Genomic DNA, 5,794 nt, shown 5'->3' with positions numbered 1-5,794 from the left:
AAATGTTAATAGATAATGGATGGTATTGACTATATAATGAACGATATGTGAACTGCAATGTAAAGGTTTTCTGAGCCGGTTTGTTTGTTTGTGTTATACAATTTCATGAATATGTCAGGATTGGAACGGTTTGATTTTTTGGGTTTAGTTTCAATCATTCCCCAAGGGTTTAGAAATCCTTGGGGCTAGGGTGTAGTATGGTTTAAACATGTTTGCCAGATTGTGATTATGTGGGGCTTAGGGTTCATTCATTCCCCTCGGGTTGCCCAATTCTGGGGGCTAGGGGTGTAGTATAGTTTGAGAAACACAACCTCTACGAAGGACTGCGACTATGAGTCATTCCTTTAGGGTTTAGCTATCCTAGGGTATAGTGTGTATTATGTATTATGTAACAAAACAATAGCCAAATACCTAATTCACGTAATGTACACATTTGGCATTGTAATGGTTATTTTATGCCTCTGTAATGAACGTTTTATATCTTATAATGTCTTAGTATCCAAAAAAAAATTGTATTTGTGTTTGTATACAGTTATGGTTGTGCCTGAATGTTCTCCGGAATCGAAGCCCGTCGTTGGTCAGAAGTTCCAATCATTAGATTTCGCATTCGAGTTATACGATGTATATGCTCGCGCTGTTGATTTTGATACGCGCAAACAAGGGATGAGGAAGGTGCAGAATAAATCCAAAAAATGCACACATGAATATTGCAATCACCCATTGTCCCATGTCCAACAGCAGTCACATAAAACATAAACCATGATAAATAATGCACTAAATTAGCTAAATAATGTACAGATACGGCCAAGTAATGAACATACAAATATTCCATTAACTCTTTGACCCATGTACAACAGCAACCACGTGATGCATAAAACAGGATAAATAATGCATTCAAATAGCCAAATAATGTACAGAATAACTCAAGTAATGAACATACAAATATTGCATTCATTCTTGGACTCATGTACAGCAGCAGTCTAATGATGCATAAAACATGATATATAATGCATAGAAATAGCTAAATAATGTACAAATATTGCATTCACTCTTAGACTCATGTACAAGTTCTGTGACGGCTTCCTTCTGCCGTGGAGTTAAACTCTTAATATAATTCAGAAACTCTGTTGGGGTTCGTCGACAATACAGATGGTCGACGTTCATACCCCTTGGTTTCCTATCCTCCGTCTCTTCCGAAGTTGTACTAGTCCCGGCCTCTGATAATCGCTCCTGAAATTTTTGGGCAATTCCTACTGGCAGTATATCATCGACCGCCTCGTCGATGTCCAATCTTAGCTGCTTTGATGTTGTACAACATACAAAATAATAACATACAATTAGTTACATAATGTACAGACTGAATAAAATAATGTGGACAGTTATACTGCATTCACTTATACACCCTTGTACAGAAGCATCAAAATAATGCCTAAAAACTGATACATAATGCATTTTAATAATCAAATAATGTTCAGAATACATCAAAAAATGCACCTAGAATATTGCAATCACCCATTGTCCCATGTCTAACAGCAGTCACATAAAGCATAAACCATGATAAATAATGCACTAAAATAACTAAATAATGTACAGATCCGGTCAAGTAATGAACATTCAAATATTCCATTCATTCTTTGACTCATGTACAACAGCAGTCACATGATGCATAAAACAGGATAAATAATGCATTCAAATAGCCAAATAATGTACAGAATCACTCAAATAATGAACATATAAATAATGCATTCACTCTTAGACTCATGTACAACATCAGTCAAATGATGCATAAAACAGGATAAATAATGCATAGAAATAGTTACATAATATACAGATTCGATCAAGTAATGAACATACAAATATTGCATTCACTCTTTGACCCATGTACAACACAAGTCACATAATGGCTAAATCATGATAAATAATGCATAGAAATAGCTACATAATGTACAGATTCAATCAATTAATGAACAGACAACTACTGCATTCACTCATTGACCCATGTACAACAGCAGGTCTATAATGCCTAAAACATGATAATTAATGCATACAAATAGGTAAATAATGTACAGATTCAGTTAAATAATGCGGCCATGAATATTGCATTCACCCAGTACTTCATGTACAGAAGCAGGCAATTATTCCAGGAATTGGACATGCAAATGAAATAGAATGCTCACCTTCAGACTGGGATGGTTGTGAAGTTGGAGGACGTCCTCTTTTCGTCATGATAAATCTGGGAGACGAACCAAAAAATCAGAATGCTCACCCAGTAACACAACCATGATGAATCATACAAGATATCAATATAGGTAACAAATTAACATTCCAAATAATGAAATCGCTAAAGCAAATAATGCAATTATAACCTAACCATGATGAATCATACAAGATATACTCTTAACCAACAAACTAATTTCATTAATGACAAATACACATCAGTATCCACTATACACAATGCTTATCTTTTAACAAACAATGCACACCCACACATATTACATGTACTTTTAAAAGGTTCAGTTCATGATATTTTGATCTATAAGAGTAATGAAACACTAATATAGCATATATGCTGACACTAATGACCACTGACATACAAACAAATGAAACATCAGATAAATTAATGCACAGAATCAAGAAAATAATGTAAAAAAGGACTAAATCATGTAGGATCAAATTGACAAATATGAGACGCAGAAAAACAGAGCAGCGTGCAAACAGAAACTCACCCCCTTCTTGTGTTTGTTGCGATTTCGTAGGTCTACCTCTTTTAGTCATGATGAAATCTGCGCGCAACAGTAAACAATCACAAAATTACAGAATTTAACAACAAATAATCGCGGATTTGATGGTAATCTATTGAATCTTGGTGTGGTTGTTTTACTTCGGTCGGTTATTTGGTAAACGATTGTTGAAAATCGAACAATATACGAAGAAACCCTACCTGCTGTTGTAGTCCAGCGAAATCTAGTTCAAACCGTGAGGGGATTATGGAAAGCAAGGCAGCCAGCGGTGAATCTCCGAGAAAACGCCGCGCTTTTGAACAGCGGCGGCTAGGGTTTTTGGCACTGGAAGGAATTTGTGGCATCGTTCGTGAGAGAGAATCTGGAGCGAGATTTTTGAGTAAATGCGATTGGTGATGAATGATGTATTTAGTCGATGGAAAGTAGTGGAGTAGCCCGCTTAAATTTTGGTCAATAGGTTTTCAACGTTTTTTAGTACACAAAATGACTAAATCACACTCATGATGCATCAAACTGGGTAAATAATGAAACGCGGGATGTTAAATTAGATTATAATCTAGAACGTCCATCCTCCTAATCCAACGACCGAGATTGCGTAGAAACTTAAATATAAGGGGAAAATAGGAGTTTAACACTACCCTATATATATATATAGGATTGTATTCAAATCCTTTTCTCCCCTTAGATTTAAGTTCCTTCTTAAATTGGACCGTTAGATTTGGAGGATGGACGATCCGGATTACATTCCTAGCTAATCATCCCGTAGTTCATTATTTAGTGTATTTCGTGCATTATGAGGGTGAATTAGTAATTTCGTGCATTATGAGGGCGAATTAGTTCATTATTTGGCATAATCTTTTCATTATTAGCCGATGTACTTACATTATTTGTCTATGTGCATGCATTATGTTCATCTCTTTTTTTAATTGTCGAATAACAAATGGAATAATTGTTTATTCAGAAGTAAACATAATTCATGGAGGTAGGAAAATAATGCAATAACATATGAACGTAATGCATAGATTATATGAGGTAATGAATAAACAATTATTCCATTTGTTATTCGACAATTAAAAACAGAGATGAACATAATGCATGCACATAGGCAAATAATGTAAGCACATCGGCTAATAATGAATAGATTATACCAAATAATGAACTAATTCACCCTCATAATGCACGAAATTACTAATTCACCCTCGTAATGCACGAAATACACTAAATAATGAACTACGGGATGATTATTTGGAATGTAATCCGGATCGTCCATCCTCCAAATCCAACGGTCCAATTTAAGAAGGAACTTAAATCTAAGGGGAGAAAAGGAGTTTAACACTACCATATATATATATATATATATATATATATATATATATATATATATATATATATACATATATATATATATATATATACATATATATAGGGTTTTGATCTATGCAAAACTAGATTTAAATACAGAAATGCAGAACAATATCATACGTAGGGCACTTATAGGTCATAGTTAGTTAATTTGTAGGTCATGCTAACAAAGCATGACCTAAAATGATCTTAGCATGACATTAAACCCAAATATTATAATATGACCTAAAACTGTTTAATTATGACCTTCCGTGTTTTTGGTTAATTATTGACCATTAGATCATCTAATCCTAGGGCCAAGATTTGGGCTGCATTTCTGGATTTAAATGCATTTTTATTTTGATCATCTCCCTATATATATATATATATATATATTTAAAAGATAAAGAAAATTTTATGCATATTTCAGGGTAGAGATGTTACATGTGTAGATCTTCGGGCTTGCGTGTCAGGGCTCCATTGGACTTGACTTGTTCGTATCATTGCGTGATATGACCCCAGAAACCGCCCCTCGCCCTGATTGTTGGCTACAATCGGATCCTCAGAGATATCTGCCCAATAACGAGCAAGAGCAATCGACTCCTCAATGGAGTAGGTACTCCTTGTGCGCCCACCCTGCCCGCCCTCAGACGTCCTCCCACTTTCTCCTTCCTCTTCCCCTTCGCCGCCTTCGCCTTGGGCCTAGTAGGAGATGGCTCCATATCGGACACCTCGTACTCGTCGGTGCTGAAGTTCAAGTCTCTTAACGGAACAGTGGATTCATCAGTCCCAGGAGTACCAAACACGCTTGGGCACATCGTTGGCGGTAGACATCATCGCCGGAACTCGATGTGTTCATCGGTCTACCAACACCGACGTAGTCGCTTTGTGGGAAGCCGGCGTATTGGGCCCTATAGAGAAAAGGTAGACTTCCTTGAGAAGGAATCTGGTTTGAACCCATCTCAAACTGGGATGATTGGTTTCCCAACCCGAACATGTTTCCCGCAGGAAATTGGCCGCCTTCGGGAAATTGGTTTCCCGCTAGTAGGTTCGAAAACTGACCTCCTTGGCTGGTAAACTGGTTATTGCTAGAATTATCGGACTCATTAAAATTCATTTTGCTAGAGAGAAGTAAAAAATTATTGGATAGAGATGAACGTATGAAATGGAGGAAGGAGGTATATATAGAAGTAATTAAATTAAAAAAAAATCAAAATCGGCTCCGCCATTGGCCCGATCCTCCGCAATAGAGGCCCATCGCAGGGTCGATGCGGAGCCGATATGCCATCGGCTTGGGCGATTGATCGGGCATGGGGCGGAGGCGTTGGGGAAAGGCGATCGGCCCTCCCTCCGCAGTGGAGGCCGACGGGCGCCGATGAGGTGACTGATCGCTCGGCTGTGGCGATCTGCCACCATTGCCAATGCTCTCATCGAAAATTCCAACTTCTACACCACTAATTTCACTGAAAATTAATCTCGCAGAGCAACTATGGATTGTAATAAAGTAGCGAATTACTTTGCATAGTTCAACTATGGAATTAACTAGAAAAATCAAATACTAATAGTTAATATTTAATTCGCATGGATAAAAATTATGAAATTAAGTAGAAGTTAAATGAAAGCTACTATGATTTAAATAATAATTTCTCATCCTTGATTGGTTGCTCCAACTGTGTTTTTTTTGTTGTAAATGTTGATTTGAAGTCACTATA

The 5,794-nt window shown here is 36.8% G+C and overlaps 1 long non-coding RNA gene across 1 annotated transcript; it reads right to left on the bottom strand.

Annotated features, from left to right (window-relative positions):
* Positions 1-1,175: 1,175 nt before the first annotated feature.
* LOC121761914 lies at positions 1,176-2,868 on the bottom strand. The gene is made up of 3 exons (XR_006042128.1): positions 2,727-2,868; positions 2,178-2,233; positions 1,176-1,296 (listed from the first exon to the last, which is right to left on the bottom strand). It is a non-coding gene; the product is annotated as an uncharacterized LOC121761914 (long non-coding RNA).
* Positions 2,869-5,794: the final 2,926 nt, after the last annotated feature.

This window comes from Salvia splendens, chromosome 13 (genome assembly GCF_004379255.2).
Source record: "Salvia splendens isolate huo1 chromosome 13, SspV2, whole genome shotgun sequence".
Classification (NCBI taxonomy): Eukaryota; Viridiplantae; Streptophyta; class Magnoliopsida; order Lamiales; family Lamiaceae; genus Salvia; species Salvia splendens.
Note: the sequence above shows the minus strand (reverse complement) of the source record. Positions and strands in the feature narration are given on the sequence as shown.